This window comes from Magallana gigas, chromosome 4 (genome assembly GCF_963853765.1).
Source record: "Magallana gigas chromosome 4, xbMagGiga1.1, whole genome shotgun sequence".
Classification (NCBI taxonomy): domain Eukaryota; kingdom Metazoa; phylum Mollusca; class Bivalvia; order Ostreida; family Ostreidae; genus Magallana; species Magallana gigas.
This window is the reverse complement of record NC_088856.1, coordinates 47,326,715-47,345,715: the sequence shown is the minus strand read 5'-3', so window position 1 is coordinate 47,345,715 and position 19,001 is coordinate 47,326,715. Positions and strand designations below refer to the sequence as shown.

At 34.1% G+C, this 19,001-nt stretch overlaps 1 protein-coding gene and 1 long non-coding RNA gene across 3 annotated transcripts in view; one reads left to right on the top strand and one right to left on the bottom strand.

Moving 5' to 3' along the window:
• Positions 1 to 19,001, top strand: part of LOC117682278 (E3 ubiquitin-protein ligase TRIM45-like) — a 178,374-nt gene that overhangs the window by 143,583 nt on the left and 15,790 nt on the right. The window contains exon 1 of one of the 2 annotated variants that reach the window (XM_066082643.1): positions 18,774 to 18,808. The exons of the other annotated variant lie outside the window; for it this stretch is intronic. The gene's annotated coding sequence lies outside the window, so the exon portion shown is untranslated. Of the gene's footprint in view, positions 1 to 18,773; positions 18,809 to 19,001 lie in introns of those variants that run through there. 2 annotated transcript variants of the gene reach the window in all.
• LOC136274870 (uncharacterized) lies at positions 330 to 3,466 on the bottom strand. Its single transcript, XR_010713300.1, has 2 exons — positions 2,867 to 3,466; positions 330 to 626 (listed from the first exon to the last, which is right to left on the bottom strand). It is a non-coding gene; the product is annotated as an uncharacterized lncRNA (long non-coding RNA).

Here is a 19,001-nt window from a genome sequence, read left to right as displayed (position 1 = left end):
ACAACCTACAAGTTAGACATCTGCCTTAAATTAGAATTAAATTCAAACACACCCAGGTAGCTGGAGACAGAGTTGATTTCAATGAAAAATGTTCAAATTTGACATGTTTTTCTACTTTTTTATGCATATATACCTTAGAAAGGTAGAAATAGGTTGTTTCTTGTTCATTTCAAAAGTAATTATCATAGCAGATGTTATTTCAAAGTCAAATGTACATTTACATATCCTACATGTAATCTTAATGCAGACAATTAAATAGAGGGGGGGGGGGGGTATCAATTATGTAAACACATCTAAATATCTTTTTGAAATAAAAAATAAAGGAAACATAATTGTATACTTTTATTGAAAAACAAATTTTCACAGCAATTATGAATTTCTTTAAACAGCCTTAATTTTGTTTTCATAATTTCTTATCAAACACAAACCACAACATGGCATGATGCTTTCTTCAAGTTCCATTATTGTTCATGCATTATCGGATTTAATTTGAATTACCGGTAAATAGTCTGTAGAACACAAGGAATATGCATGTGGATAGAGGTGACAGGTTAATCTCAGGAGCTGACCCACAAGAATCAACAGGTACCGGTAAAAGCCATGTGGTAACAAGAGTCTGATTTGAGCTGAAATAAAAAAAAATAATTAGCTGTGTTTACATACATGTACTACTAAACATATGCATAGTATTTCTGTAAAAAATACACTGACCATGCAGTGTAATAAGTATGACATCTTCCAATACATGACATAACATTTAGGCAGTACAAGATCAAAAATTTGCATATCAAGTCATAATATAATATTAAAAAATTTTCATAGGTATAAACACTTATCAAATTGAGAAAGAGAGAGAGTTTGAGAGAGAGAGAGAGTTTATTACCGTACTTCTAGTGCAACAGTCAATATTTCAATTCATAAATTACAAACGAATATTACCCACCGAACAGCGTCAAAGTACATGTACTGGTATTAGCTTCTGGTATACCATTTTTTATCAATTCTACTGTGTTTTTTTTTTTTTGCAAATAAATTTAGCGAGGGTTTTTGTTTATTTTCTTATAAATTACATGTTTTAAAAACAATACTACGTGTAATAAGCATAAAACATGTATGAGTAAACTTAATGAAGAATGTTTAATAGATTATTTTTCACAGAATGTGGTACATTACATGTATGTCAATCTTTATAAAACTAGCGTATATTTCGTGCGCCATAAATTGCAAGTTTTTTGTAAATATCATTTACTTGCATGATAGGTATATATGGTCTAACCAAAATTTTCTTCATAAAGCTACAGCTGTATGTACCACATATATGTTTTGTCACAAGTATACATTTTTAAAAAAAATACCAAAATTCCAACAGTTTAAATAAACTCAACTCATTCTCTGATAAGTTCATTGTGTTTTGTGTGTGCATATCTTATTTGTCTGCTGCAACAGCAGCCAATCAGCGGTAAGCTGAATTCACAAAAAGAAAGTTTGTGTTTTAGGAGCGGGTAAATTGTTTATGCGACACTGTCAAGAAAACCACACCAAATAATAACAAGAAACATAAATATTCACTTAAATGTATTCTGTTGTAAAGTAAAGGTTTTTAACACTTATTGCATCTTGCAAAACATGTGATGACCTTAATCATCTGTCATATATCTGATATACATGTATATGTAAAAGATGGGAGAAATAACGAAGAAACAAAGTGGGATTCGAACCTGGCCCTCTGAATCTCTGGTCAAGTGCTCTACCAACTGAGCTACATGTATCTGGCACCGGTATTCAAACCAGTCTGACCGTCACATTCCTCCCCCTTAAATGATCTTCACCCTCGAAGATCATCCCTGGCAGGATCGAGTTAACCTGTTAGTTCCAGGGGTTGGTCACAACACCAATATTGTAACAGGATGGGAGAAATAATGAAGGACCAAACCAGGATTTGAACCTGGGCCCCCTGAATCTCTAGTCAGGTGCTCTATCAACTGAGCTATCTGGCACTGGTATTCAAACCGGTCTGATCGTCACATATATAAAGAATTATTTTAAACAATGTTGTTCAATAAAAAATAACACTCGCAACCTTCATTTTTTGTCTGTAATTAATCAATATTGGCGTGCGATCAGTTCTCGCCGAGTACCATTTCTCACCAGTGCATTGTCATTTTATCAACACATAAACTTATATACGAAAATATGATGTAACAGTGCACCAGCGAGAAATGGTCCTAGGCGAGAACTGCTCGCACGCCAGTACTGCCAGTAGTCAGATTAAAAAAAGAGAATAAAAAATTACATTTAAAACATTAACAAGGACAATTTAAGTACACATCATAACTGCTAAACAAGAAAAATTGTGTGAACTGGTAGAATGGTAGGCATAGTTCTAACTTGTAACCTACATGTACAAGTACATGTACCGGGTACCCGTTGGTCTGCTAAACCTCTTTAATGATACAATGATTGGCATCATAAAGATATTAAAGTCATGTTTTAACTCTGAAGTCTGAAGTATACAATTTTATTTACTTGAAGTTATGTCTACAGGGTATTCATGACTACATTTGGAGTCTTCTGCACAAGAATATATGATATGTTTCTAATTATAGACCCTGCTTTGAATTTTGAGTTGAAAATTCACAATCTGTTATTTTTTTAAATAGATAAATTCAGTTACCCTTTCCAGTCCCCCATGAACCTCGAGCGAGTCTAAACATCCATGAAACATGTTAGAATTACACGTTAGTAAACAAACACCCACACCATAACAAAAACATCTAACAGTGTGCACGTACTTACATGTACATCTATACTATATACTAAATTTTAACCAGTTAACAAGAAACTTTAAAAGAAGTAAAAGCCTCACCTTCTTCAGTAACATCCACATAAATCACACACTTTAATGTCCATCTTTTCTCCTTTATTACTCGTAGCTTATCAACGGCTGATCGTCGACAGAAGTGTGGCTGTCAGAATTTCCTCGTAAACGATTCACACGAGAAAAATATCCTCCTTAAACAAATATGTAGTATTGTTCCCTGTGCATGTTCATATGTTTCACAGTAAATTGAAAATGCATGTGTACACCGAAAGAATACACAACTTCTCTTCTGCATTACGGCTCTCTCTTTTCTACAACAGCTCTACAATGCCGTTCGTTACTGTTTACATTCGGCGCGCGCGCGGGGGTTACAAACAGGGGCGCCCCGACAAATAGTTGCACATAGAACGTTTAAATAATGTGTGTTCATTGAATTCATAAATGATATAGATGAAAAAAAAAATGAAATTGAATCACAACAATTTATCTAAGACGCAACACAACGTAATGCAGTAAATGCCTGGGCCTTAATGTGGCATTTGTTCGCTTGTGTGTCTATGTAGACATATTAACTCGTTCATGTACGATTCTCACATATTTGTTTTATGAAATTTGAAAAAAAAATATAGCACAGAACTTGTTTAATTTGATGCCAAATGACATTATTTAATATATTAACAATAACTGAATTAATTTTTTTTTCATAAAATGATAACGATTTTTGCTATCAGAAAAATACGTTTATGAGCTGCTGACCCCTAATTATAGGGGCCAGCCCTTTTTTCTTAATTTTAAATGAAAGCTCTCGTTATTCTAAACAACTTTTGTTCTATATGTATTAACAAAATATTTTTAGTTTAAAGGTTATAATACAAAAAGCAACAAAATTTCAGCCCCGAAAAAATCTTAAACTTTGGCGACAAATAGCTCAAAAACTAACAAAGAAATTACCAAAATTTTCATGCCAGCAAAACTATAAAATGTTACCGACAATTTCGTCAAATTTCATGCATCTATCATCTGTAGTTCCCGAGATCAACTCTGGACAAAAGACCCCTCAATTTTCAATTAAAGGGCAATAACTCATAACCGGAAGTGAATTTTAAAAATTTGAAAAAAACGTCTAGAGATATTAATATCATCTACATACCCTGAAAGTTTCATAGCAATCAGACAAAAAATGTTCGAGAAATCTCGTGCACAAAATTTGCGGGAAAAAAAAAATAATAATAAGAAACAGTAGAATAACAGAAGGGTTTTCCGTTGAAAAACGGAAAACCCTAATAAAAAGAAACCGAAGAATAACAAGAGGGTCTTCCGTTGGAAACGGAAGACCCTAAATAATCTTTCCCGCACAATAATAGAAAGGTCTTCCGTTGGAAACGGAAGACCTTAATTAGATATACACAAACGTGCACATGGGCACACGACACAACTGTTGTGTATATCTTGTATATTATGTGTTAGTTCCAGGGGTTTTCTTAAGTTGGACATATTTATTTTTATTGGAGATATTCATTCCATCGATTAATTTAAAATAGAAAACAAACATACTTAAATATAATTTCATGCACAAATTTAGATACAGAGACCCTACCTCTACAATAATTTTGAATAATGTTGAAAAAAAAAATGAAATCTGTGTCAATCGGAGCAGTGTTGATGATAACGATCTGTGTTTAATGGAGCGACAATTAAAACCGCCTGGAACACCCCCCCCCCCTCCTTGGAAATTATATCATCACTCGGATCACCCCCTCCCATCCCTATAAAAGAGTTTTAGCTGCATTTAATATATGTTTTTATTGTTCATTTTGATCCAACTTGACTTAAAGGGAACTTAAAGATGGTTTAAAGACAACTTAAAGGGAGCCTAAATGACACTTATAGATGCTTAAAGGTGGCTTAAAGATGGCTTAAAGGTGACTTAAAGAAGTTTGGACATTAAGGACCTATCAGCTCAGCTTAAAGGTGACTTAAGGGTGGCTTAAAGATTGTATATCCTTTAGGCCACCTTTACACCACCTTTAAGCCACCTTTAAGGACTTGCTTAAAGATTGTTTTTCGCCCTGTGAATATTATCATCGTGGACATGACTTTATAAAGTGAACTTAATATTTGTATGCGATAATATTTGAATCCAAAGCCGCTTATTTAAAGTTACGGTTATTAGGGATATTAATTATGACTTGCCCCGCGTTTCGCGTTTTTTATTTGCAAAACATATACAAACGAAAATACCAAACAACCTTCAGCAGAAATAAATTATTTATTACATACACAATTCTAAAGTGGTAATTAAATAAATTTTATAAATGCTTTATAATTGTACTCGGTATCTTCCATGAAAAAAGTGGCATGGAAAAAATGTTTTCAATGTTCATCAAATACGCAGTAGCCTAAGCAATCGAAAATAATTAACACACTGTATATTGATAGATAGACACATTTACAAATATTCAGACCAGCAATGTGGTGTTTTTTGTTTTTACAATTTCCATAAAATGTAGACTCAATGACTGAATTCTTTACCGTTTTCCTTTTGGGTTATTTTGAATCGCGTGTGCATGCTGTGTGTACATACATGTATAGATAAATAGCCATATGTATATGGTGACGGTCGGATTGATACTGGTTCTGCTTGTTCTACAAATAGCGAATGTAAGACGAAGTATTGGGGTGTTGTTTTGTAAACAAATATAAGTATTGCTTTCTTAAAAGCTTGCATTACTCAACAAAGTATTTCATTGGAAGCATTTTTAGTTACCTTAGCTGCATATATGTAGCTCTCGGTCTGGATCACGGAAAAATTGACTACCATCCGAAATTTTTCATACAAGGGCTACAGACTTGCAGCTAATATTACCTTTAAAAATACATTTTAGAATTTGTCGCTGTTCATAAATTCATTATAAAGACGCGCAAGATTCAAGTTGTAATATTGCGTTTGATATGGGATTTATGACGTCTATTTATATTGTTTTCATTAAAATTATTTCATTATTTCAAGCTTGTGGGTGGAATGAAAACAGTTTCACATGTTATATGACATAAAGATTAACAATATTCAAGGTTTCCCTCATTTTCAAGCAATGATAATAAGGATCTCAAAATAAGAAAATAGACGCAAAATAAACTGCATTCACGGTATATGGTCACATTGTATGATGTATCTCAAAAGTTCCTTTTTTGGACTCGTCTACTGTAACTAAGAAAAATTAATGATTGAGACATTCTGTAAATAAAATTTCCATTGGTCAGGATTGATTCTTTCGTGAGGGTCTAGGTAGGTATAAAAAGCAATTTAATTGTTCAAAGTAGCATGATTGTATATTTAGTAGGCGGGCATCCTTACACCCTATACATTTAAGACAAATGAAATCGTCCAGGAGATAGAGAAAACACCCCCCCCCCCCTGGAATTTTAGTTCTTCCAGTTAAGTTTCTAGAATGCATGTTATAATAGATTAATGATTTTGTTTGTTAAAAATAATACAAAATCAATTATAAATTAACATTGAATGTACACTATAGTACGCTAGAACACAATCTTGTTGCGATGACAACTTACCCCCACCCCCACCCCCACCGGTCATGATACCTATTTCTAATTCAGGATTACACACGTGCTTGCATGTGGCAGAAGACAAGCTGGAACTTATCTGTTAAATGAACTATAAGTTACTGATATAAACTCTTTGAAAATGTATTTCTCCTTAGTAAGTATATACATGTAATTGTGAAAACCATGCATAGAGGAATGCATGCATGATCTGCGCATAATAACTACTTGATACAATATTTCTTTTTTCCAACATGCTTTAAGTCTATGATAATAGCTTGACTTCATATCGGAAATATGCTTGACTTCATATCGGAAAATTCATACACGTTGAATCGGGGGGAGATGGGGGGGGGGGGGGGCAGGGGACATACCCCCTCCACACTTTTTCTCGCAGCAACTACTAGTAATTTTTTTAAATTTACATATAAAAAATTGAATTATCATGGAGTTGCCTCATTCGCCCCCACTATTTTGGGAGTCTGTAAACAGAAAAATGGTATGAAAATCATAAAATTAGGAGTGAAATTGATGTTTTAGAAGCCCCCCCCCCCCCCCCGGATTAGATTGTGAAGATTTTGGAAAATTCAAAATTCTTCTTTTTTTTTTTGGTTGTCAAAATTTGTTGGATGAGTTTGCCCCCCTCCCCCCGCCCCCCCCCCCCCCTCTTTCAAAAACGATGCTACGTGCCTGGAAATTACTCATTTTCTTTATTCCCCTTTTTGATAAACAAAACAAATCAACATACAAAACTGATCCAGATAAATATAATTACATGTATCAAAATTAACCTAAAAAACAAACTACACATTCATCCTCCACCCACAATATTGCCTTTTCGATATTTGTAATCGTTGTAGACCCGTGTAACAATCTATTAAGTAGGTGCTTGCACGACAAAGAACCTTTACTGATCTACGTTTTCATTAACGCATATAAAGAAAATATATATTTTGATTTATTCTTGAATTTCTTTTGATGTAAAAAAAAAAAGAAGAAATTGGTTCTCAGTCTCTCTTTATGCCTGTGTGTTAGCGGTTAATCTAAGTCCATTTTGTATATCCTTTTGTAATTTACAAAAATGCGATGTAAATCTTTTTTTCGATGCAATATTTCGGATAAAGCAATGACGAGTTGTTTTTTGAAATTTTATTTGACTATGAAATTGTAAAATGCTTACATTGAAAAGTGTGCCTGATTTCTTTCTTTTTTTAAGGTAAAACTTTATTGATTAAAAAATGATTCTTTGTGACAAAACAAATTGACATAATCAATAGGAGTTTGACAATCTCTAACTGCAGGTCTGTAGCTCTTAGTCTGAAAAATAATCGCATGGACGACCTAGGACCCAGATCGTCCATCCGAATTTCTTGAATATTGCCATTTCTTTCGTACGCGGACGCAATACTCAACGAGACTAAATGATTCGTATATCTTAATTTTTAACTGCTTTGAAAGGTAATATTGGCATTCCGATAATTTTGAAAATGAAGAATTAAATAAAAATGGTTAAAATTACAGTAAAATTACCGGCATCGGTCTTCTCCATGTGCAGATCTAGAGGGGAAAGGGACGGGTCCCAGACCCCCCCCCCCCCCGGCAAAATTTCTTTCAATTACGTGTACATTATTAACTTACCAAAAATATGCCTCGGACATCCCTTGGCAAACTCAAATAACCGTCAGACCCTCAACCCCCAACCCGGAAACATTTCCAGGATCTCCGCATATATACTAAAAGATTCATTGGCGTTCGATAAAAATGCGTGTAAAATGTTTGCTAATGGTCTTTTTACATTCATACCGGGCATAACCACAGTCCCACTCTGTGAATAAAATGCGAATCAAACTATAGACAACGTGTTAAGATCTATATTTGCTTATAAACATGTAGTATAACATTTGACGCATCTACGATGGAAGACCTAATTGTTGCCTGCAACGAGCTCGTCTCTAGTTTCGATACCTTTTCAAATGGTAAATGTAGGTCAGATGGTAGAAAAATAATTACTTTCGTTTTGTTCGGTCTGGTAAAGGCCGTTTTATCTATATCATATATATCGTTCATGGACCATTTAACAATTACGTCATAAACTACTGTGTTGTCGCTAATACACACAAGTACACTTTTTAATGCATTGAATATTAACATCAACCGTCATTTGTCAGTAAATCAAATTATTCTGAATGGAAATTTATATTTATTGTTCTTCTCTAGGAATGTCTACAGGTAATGTGACCATGGACCAGAGTTGGGCTCAAGACATTTTACGGTGTCATCTCTGTGACACCCCGGGCCCCCCTATGTACTGTGACATTTGTCACATACATCTGTGTAAAGCTTGTGTGGGGGGACATCTCTCTGATTTATCCAAAGAACACAATGTGGTGCCGGTTGAAAAGAGGGGATCTACTCCAAAATGCTCAGAACATTCTACAAAACTATGTGAACTACATTGTGAACAATGTAACATTCCAATATGTAAACTCTGTGTTTCGACCGGGTAACATTTAGGACACAAACAAGTTGAAAGGTCTAGAAACCAGGAAAGAAATTTTGCAGAAATATGTACAAGAACTTGAGAAATCCATTTATCCCAAATACATAGAGATTGTTTCTAACATCTCAGGACAGAAAACCGAACTGAAGATAAACACACAGAAACTGACAACAGCAATAGACAAACATGGGGAAAACCTTCATAGAGGAATAGACACCATTATTGAGAAAATGAAATCCGATCTTAATGAAATAGACTTCAAACACCTGTCTGTCCTAAATAAGCGGGAAGATGAAATCACATGCACCATTTCTGAAATCACACACACGATTGCTGATCTAAAGAAGTTACTGGACTCCAATGATGTCAGCCTTGTCTCTGCCTACAAATCTAGAAATGCCGAATTCAGAAGTCTGCCTCCTAAACTCACAGTGTCCTTACCACGTTTTACCCCTCAAAATATCAACAAAGAACAACTTTATCAACAATTTGGTTCACTGTCAGCGTCAGCTATCAAAATAGAAGAACATGGCTACACCATGGAATCTCCCGGTGCTGAGACCGCTACACCAGAGAGACAGCTCATTGATGTACCTCGGATCATCACACAGATAAACACTGAGTGTAAAGATTTATACAGTGTTTCTTGTCTGTCAGATGAAGAGATATGGGCGTGTGGTGAAGACAATATCCTGAGACTGTACAACGTCTGGGGGGATCAAGTGAAGTCAGTCCAAACCAAGTCAGGGAACAATCCACGGAGCATAGCAGTGTTAAGGAGTGGGGATCTCGTTTATAGTGAAGACTACACGGATACAATCAGTGATCAGACTTCAAAAATGTTTGTAGTTCCTTATCAGGTGACCTTCTGGTTTTCATGCGCTCTGATGATAGAAATCAAACAAAAGTTGTTCGTTTCTCTGGCTCCACAGAGAAACAAATTATTCAGTTCAATGACAAAGGACAAGCTCTTTATTCCACTGGTGACATGAAATACTTAATTGAGAACAGGAATCTGGATATCTGTGTGTCAGATTGGGAAGCGGGTGCAGTAGTTGTGGTCAATCAGGCCGGGAAACTCCGGTTTCCTACACTGGCCCTCCCTCTACTACGAAGAGATCATTTGATCCACGCGGCATCACAAGACAGCCAGGGTCGGATCCTGACTGTAGACAATAGCTGGTATATCCATGTTCTAGATAAGGACGGGCAGTTCCTCCGCTACTTAAAGAGATGTAATTTACAGGCTCCATACGGTTTATGTGTGGACACCAAAGACAACCTCTTTGTGGCTGAGAGCAGTACAAGTGAAATAAAGAAAATCCAATATTACATGTAAATATACTTATATAAAGATATGAACAGTGTGGATATTAATTAATCTAATAATTGTAAAAACCGTTTATATTGTTTGTGACATGTTGACTGTGTTTAGATGTGATTTTCACTGTTAAATGTTGAATTGAACAGTTTCGGTTTAATAAAACCTAAAAACCCATTCCTGATTATTTCAATCGCGTACATTGATTGTTTTATTTTAATGATGCTAGTCTTTAGAACAAAAAATGGATTAAGTTGAAAAATACAGATAATATCCAACATCTTTGTAATTTCAAAAATTTCAAAAGAATATACAAAAGTTTTAGAATTCAAGCTATAATAGAACATGGCATATGAATCCATGATTGATATCCGCAGTATACTATACAGTTATTCAATTTGTATTTGCTATAAGCTAATTGATTGGGTAAGTTTAGGGTTTTTTTAATTCTAGATAGTAACCCGCGCGGAAATTAACACCTTACACATTATTGATACAATGCTAAAATGTTAAGCCATGTTTTTTTTTCATTTTCGTATTAACTGTGTCCGAATCTTTTCTTATAATTAGTTGTGAAGTGAAGTTATAATCAAAATCGAAAATATACCTTTGGTTCCCTGTGGTAGTATTTTGTTTACTGACTTCCAGTTTTATGTACGCATCCCATACGATTATCAGCTGGTCACGTGGTACGGTATATACGCTGAGAAAATCGGTAGGATCTGAGAGTCTGTGTTTGACGGCTGAAGCATTAACACGTTGAAGCCAGAACAGATACAAAAGTTGGTAAGGTAGCAAGGGACAGTTTCGGATAAAGTACCCGTCAATATTTTTGTAAAATTGAGAGTGGCTGTACTTGAATGATTTCTAATGATTATCATTAGTTAGAGGGGTGTCTCTTGTTGAAATTGATATGCAATATGTAGGCCACATATGTTAGGTACATGAGAATCATAAGTAAAATGCAAAACCTGCGGCTATGACTGTTGTGTTGATTTTACACAGTGGAATTGCAAGTTACAGACGGGAGGTAAAATAACACGAAAAGTAGGGACATTGTAAACTATACATCGGTAAGTTTCTGACATGTGATAGTGCAACATGTGCACACGGTAAGGAAGGTCAACCCTCTGCAGGGAATTAGCTGGGGGAGGTCTAAAAAGCTGAAAAATCCTGAAAATTTAGCAAAATATGAAAGGGTCAATATCTCATAAAAACCAGTATGTAGAGAATTTTACAGGTTTTGACTAGTAATGTTCTTCAGAAATTGGTAATTGGCCTTATAAAGGGTGAATCAAAGGTATTTGTGCTGAATGGTAACTGAGGAAATTCTAGTTACAGAGTTCCGAAGAGATGCATCCCTTGGCTACAATGAATTGTATAAAAAAAAACTGTCCCGTGCCACCTAAGATTAACCTGTCTATGGTCTTACGTGCCTGTAACAGGCTTTCGAGACAATATGTGTATATTCGAATAATTAAATAATTATACAGAGTAATTGGCTTGTTGACTGTGGTTAGTACGCTACATTCCCGGAACGGTGCGTGCGCTCCTGTCTCCAGGCAGCGCATACGCAATTGTCGTTTAAAGTGCGTGCGCAACAGAGAACCGAATACTTGTACATATTTCAAATTAAAATCTGTGATTGAGGACATAGATTTTCATTTCACTCTTTAATTTGCTCAGGTAGAGCAGCCGAATCCCATATCGAACTCAGAAACGTTACAGTGGTTTCCTAAACTTTTCTTTAAAATTGAAATATATAACAAAGATGTCAGGGCAACGTTTTTGGCTCAAAGTATAAAATAATATTTTTTCATAGGATTTTCATTGAATAGTTGATTATTTTGATGTCATGCTGAACAATTAAGGAATATACAAAACATTTTAGAGAAAAATGCATTGTTATAGCATTAAATGATTTATTTTTGACGTCTTGGTGTCAACAACTGCCGTCAGGTGAAGTTTGAATGTGTCTTTTGTTACCTCAAAAAAGTTAAAAACAGTATAGAATATGGTATATAATGTTACCAATGATATATTTATTTTCTAATTTTACATCGTTGAACACACAGAATCAATAGTTACCATAGCAACAAGACCACAAGCTCAATAAAATTATCTCAGTATGAATACAACAAAATTCAAATGGAAAGAAACCATGGCAAGAAGTCTTATCAATTTTTCAAGAAAATCAATGAATAAACAATTCAGCTTTGATATACAATAGAAATATTAAATATATAAAACAAAAATGGTTCTCATGGCAACAGTAACTTACACACAGTGATGAGTAATTTATTTATTTTTTTATAACATATTTATAAGGTTTTAAAAATACATGAAGAAGAGGTAGACGAAAGACGAAAACACATTTGAAAAATGCCAACCATCTGAGTTTAGATAAGTGCTTAGAGCCAGCGAATAAAGTAGACGCATATTATTTGAACGATACATGCAATTATAAACATACATTACATGATACATAAACCTATCCATAAGCAAGTGATGATAAGTGTGAGAGGCCTGAAAACAAGTTTTTCGACACAGATGTACATTACAAATGCAACAACCAAAAAATGTGTCACTTCTTCTGCCATTCTTTTTGCACTCTTTGCATTTTCCATGTGGTCTTCTCAACTTTGTGCTGATGTGTCGGTTGATGTTAGCAACACTAATGCCTGCATGTCCCCTTCCACATGAAGGTGTCCGCTTTCTGCTGGAGAAATCACCTATAAGTGTTTCCGCGATAGACAAGTTGCAGTCAACTATAGACAAATGTTTTGTTATTTTTTTTGTTTCTGGGGTTTTAAACTAAACAAAGAATATGTTGATCAGAGAAATTTCAAAAATATAGTTGACCAGATACTTCCAAAACTTTTTGGATGGTCGACCAACTGGACACTTGGATCTGTATTGCTGTGACCTGTCAACGCCATAGTAGGGTTTTTGGTAGTGTTCAACTGCAGGCGATCTCTAAATGATGATAACACCACCACCCCGGATCCTTCTTTGAGCTGGGCCATCTCCGAGAAGGTCAGATGTTGTAGATGCAATGTGAACCTGAAATTAAATTTATATGAAAAATAAAATAAACCTGTCTTTTGAAATCATTTAAAACATGTTTACTATCTCAATTTATTTTTTTAACGTAAAACAGATAAGCACTGAACCTAGACTTTTACACATACAACATCTATTATTTACCACATAAAAACTACGCACATGTTTAGCATCGTTCCATACAGTGGCAACAAGGTTATTATGTTATGGAAACCCTTTCCTGTTCGCCATTATAGTCCCACAACCATATACAACAAAGGATGCAAGGGTTTGGAGAAGAGGAATAGAAGTGAAATATCTGAAATTAAAAGAAACAAACAATATTACTAACTTAATTTCGAAATTTTAATAAAATAAGATCAAGAAAAAGTCATTTAATAATGGACACATTCTGAAATTTTATAAAGTTGTTAGAAATATGACTGCATGCATGAGACATATAGTTATGTTCCTTTTATAAATTCAGTCATTTCAAAATGAGACATCAAACTTAATTTGATATTCAGAGGCAATCTTGATATTTCTTCCTCAAAACATTACCTTGAAATTTTACCCATTCCAATTTCAGTCTCAAGCAACTATGGCAGGATAGAATTTAAAAACATATCTAAAACATAGTATTATTTGAATACTCCCCTAAAAATGGAATAATATGAACACAGTCAAGATTGTACACAAATGTGGCATATTCCCTGCAAATAAATGAAGTAGCATTCCAGCATTTTATGCATCTCTAGAAAAAGTCCCCCCCTCTCCCTCCAAAATTGAAAATTAAATAAAACACACAACTGATACATGTAAAACCCATTCTGTGTCACATCAAATGTTTGCTGCATAAACCTGAAATTCTGCCTTCATTCATAAAAAGTCATTTCACTTGCATATAAACAGACAGACATTCTTAACAATAATTTATTTACCTATTGAAGAACACATGATGACCTTTCCACTTCAAAAGCTTGCATAAATGTTTGACGACTCGTTCCCCTAGTGATGGTCCATCCATTGAGTCATGTTTACCACGATACACTCTGTAATCTTTGGTGTAGCCATGTGGTTCACTTCTCATCCATCTCTACATAGAAACAACGTTTTCGTGTCATAACATTTGTGGTATTTAATGTTTCAATATTTTTCAATTACACATATAAAGTGTCAGTAAACTTTCTATTCAAAAAAAAAAAGTACAATTATCTAAAAAAATAATGATGTATTCAGTTTCATTTCTGTATATATTCATATCATCAAATCTTTATTAATCATTGATTCAATAAATAATAATAAATAGGTCAAAATGACTATAGAGTGCTAGCCTTCTTTGACTGCATCATTATTCACTCAGGGAATCAAAGGTTTTTAAAAAAGATATTACAAAAGTTATAAATATTGAAATGCCGGTAGACCGGTGTACCGCGCTTTATTGGTTTTCCTGGCGTATACTGCTGGGCATAATGATGTTCCTTGTACCTGAAGAAAATATGAGAACTGAATCATAATATGGGCAAATATATACCTACTGGATAAAGTTATGTAGTAGGAAAGGAAGAATGAACATATAAATACAATGCAAATATATGGCTGGGCCGGAAATCGACCCCTTCAATGTCCGTAAGCTATAATTGAATTTTACCTCATAAGTAATTATTGTAATATAAATTAAAAACCTACTCTTATTTTTGATAAACCAGCCCAAAATAGCAAAAACGAGAGTAAGGTGGTGCTCTAAATCAGTGGGAATTTGCATGAAATTTATCATCTTCACAACGTCAAGGTTTTGTGATTACGGAACTCCACACAAACACAAAACCTTGACGTTGTGAAGATGGAAATTTATCTATAAAGTAAAACACACTTATAACAAAGTGCCGAGAAGGGTGATTTTACTTTGTTATAAGCGAAATTTGTTATATCCCTCAAGTTTACAACATATTATATCGTTATAGGGAATGAAAATCACTTTGCTGTAAGCGTCAATTCATTATAAGCGTGTTCGCTATAACTGTGTTTTACTATAGTTGCAATGAAAAAAAGTTGAATAATTACGTAAAGAGCGAATATAATTATTGGGAAGTTATTCAGGGTATACATAGAAATTGAAATTTGACTTATGTTGAAAAAATAAAAATAAGCCAATTCGTTTCCTGAACGCGCGATTTTAATTTTGATGGATAGAACATTCCAGGAACGGGTAACCAATAACGCGGGTAGTCTCATTAACGTCATAGTGGGAATTGTAGGACGATTTCATCATATCTCGCTGGCAGTTACCTTAGATCAGACATCTTTGGTTAATACAAAAAAGTTAATTAATAAAATGTGCCAAATTGACGCCAGTTTAGTTTTGATGGTATGGTGGCATATTTCTGCCCCCTAAATGCAAGATAAATTATAGCGACATGCATGAAAATTATGTTTACAAGCAAGTTACAAATTCTTTTAGAGAAATATGATAGAAAGAATTTTAGAGAATGGGGTGCGGAAAAAATTAACATCATGGCAAAAAGTGTAGGGCGAGTTCCATATAATCATCTTGCAAATATGACAACGTTGGTTTAAGATATGCAAATAAATATGCGTACACGCGCGGTACGTTTCAAATAAATAGTTTACATCTTTATACCACGACAGATTGTTATGAAACCTTATACATTAATTTGTGAACCATGCACATATTGTATTCACGTCAATATGAATAACTGACTATGCATAAAACGGGGAAGTTGAAACGGGGGATCGAAATAAGTTGACAATCTTTAAACTGAAATTCTTAATTTAGCCATCGATAAAAAATTTGCAGTAAAATTTGACCTACGAATTAAATTAAGAAAAGATATACGACAAACCATACACCCACTTTCTGGTTTGAATTAAAATTTAGAAAAAAAAACTTCTTCCAGTCAGCTGCAACAAAAGGAATGTACATAACCAATCTCAGTTTAGATGTTAATCGGTGCCCGCTCCTCTAAATATTCGGCCATGCAGTTGCTTTTTTATTTCAATTTTAAAGAATGGATTAAGAAAAGCAATAAAGAACAATCTGGACACAATACATTAAAAATGAACAAAATTTGTTCAGCGTATTTAATATTATGTTAAGGACGACGGACCTAATTCGCTTAGCGCAGATATATCGCGCATTTAAATGAATGATTGTTACGAACATCGAAATCTCAATATTACGTCACAATCACTAAAACTCAATGAAAAATCGCTTATGACACAATATATATATATATAGCTGTTCAACGTAATCAATACCCACTTCTACATTGCATGTAGTAAGCGACCCTGCAATAATTTAACGCTTTTAAACAATATTTAACATGCACACGTTTAACATTAACTCACGATATTTATAGGCATCTACATAGGTATGAGAGCGCTTACAAAAAAGTGTGACGGACGGACACACGGACCCACGGACGGACGCCCGGCATTTCTATGTCCCCGCTCCGCGTTGCGGCGGGGGACAAAAACACTTACAATAACGCTTTCCCAATATTGAAAAAGAAAAGTAATGTAATTTTTTGACTGAGTTTGATATATCTTTATATCTTTATCATCTAGTGCTTTTTAAACTTTAACTATCCTGGTCATTAGCTTATCTCGTATTTATCGATAGTATGTATGCAGGTGTGAGACTAATGTGAGTTTCCGACAATTTGAACGGATTGGCACAGGGTTAAAAGATATTGAGCGGAAAACGATATTTGTAAGTCAACAGAATATGTACTTTGCCCCAAGACCCTTTAATGTGTAATTCAAAATCAATAGGGGACTTCTACCGATAAAAGAAACTAAACTGTATCAAGTATGAGAGATAAAGGCTTCCGAACATGTTTAATGTACAATAAATTCTTATTTCCTCACGACCTTGTGAGCTGAATAGATATTATCTTATCATTCATTGATAAATTGTACCTATGGGTACAATTCTTAAGTTAAATGTGTCAAACAAGTGATTCACAAGATATCGAGTTTTACAAGTTCATATATATACTTAAACAATTTTCTGCTGTTTATTATAAATTTTCTTATTTTCCTCCAAAATAGGATGCCTTATGCTAGTTTATTCGTTTCGTATGATAATTGTAAATTGCATGAGATTCACTTTAATAATTGTAGAGGAATAAGAATTTGATGTTTCAAACGTAATGTGATCGCATAATGTGCTTCAATAACGCTATGTGATTAATTATTAGTCAAGACATGGGCTTAAGCTGACACATTGATTATATTTATTTATTAGTTCATTTTCATTATGTTTTAGCTATATATAATTGGTATTATATGTAACACGAAATCTCCCCAAGAGGGAAATTACACATTAAATAAAGACGCAAATAAGATAACCACAGAACTTCAAATTGTGTAAAAAATGAAACTGATTTTTAAAAAATAAATCTTGAATTAACAAATGCATTAGCACAAGCACATGATGGTCCAGATGTTGGACGGGAAACATTTGGTCCTATATACTAACCGGTGTAAAGCAGAATAATGACCCCCGTAGAATAATGGCTGGGGATTATTTCATCGATTTATCAAATAAAATATCGCTGTGTCGAGGAACCTTTAGTCGAAATATTGAGGGCTTGATGGTCGTGGTCATTTTTAAACTATTAAAATCTCCTAAAAAGAAGAGTATTGTATAAAGATATAGCAAACTGATAAATTTTAAAGCAAAAATTTTGGATTTTGTCTTTGCTATATGTTAGCATATCGACAAAAATATCTAATATTAAAGTTTAAGGCAGATCTTATGGTTAATTTGTTGCCTACCAGCCTCCTTAAGAGCAGGTAATGTAACACACTAACGAATATATCTCAGTCCGTCCCTACACGGTGATCACAAATGCACGTGCACTGTTTTTACTTTAAAGTTTACATAAACTTGCAATTAAAATTTCATATACCTAAAGAATAAAATCTTTTATGTGAACTAAATGTTAATGTTAAGGCAAATTGCTACCATATTTGGTTTAAAGCATATCTCTAGGATAGATAAGAGGAATAAGAATAGTGAAATTGTTGGCTTACTGAGCGGTAAAACTGTATGCATGTTGTGTGCATTGATAAATAATAAAGGCATGCATGTCCCTTTTAAATAGTGTATAGATTATCCGAGATTACTCTGATTCCCTCTCCCCCTTTTTAAATGATTTGATGTTTGCATGTTTGCAAACATCAAACAATAAAGGTGAGAGTAACAATTGGAGAGGTCTCGGATTAGGTTTAAGACCCAAAAATGAAGCTTAAGATACATGGGACTCCCTGACAGGTCAATCTAAGGAATATGGTCCTCATGTAACGGTCAAGGCATGTACATTGACCTCTTGATTTTATTTATTTTGGACTTTATATATAAATTATAAATATTTGGTTTTGTTCTATACACCTGTATGTTCTAGACCCATTCTGATCGACGCCTATTTCCTAAATCCGCCACTGTCAGGTGTTGCTAATCACGTAATACAGGTCAACAGTCCAGGAAGATAAAAAAATAACCCAACATTTTTTGGACTCGCCATGTTGGATTAGGGTTGGTATATTTATGTTATATTACTTAAACAGAAACAAATATAGGCAAGCATAAAAACTGCACGCTATGAATGAAATTTATCCCAATATAACAAGTAAAATGTTTTATTGTTTCTTTTCGATTTCTTTTTTTCAATGCTATCATAAATATATATAAATATGGTAAATATAGGTCAGATGGTGAATGGGTCAAA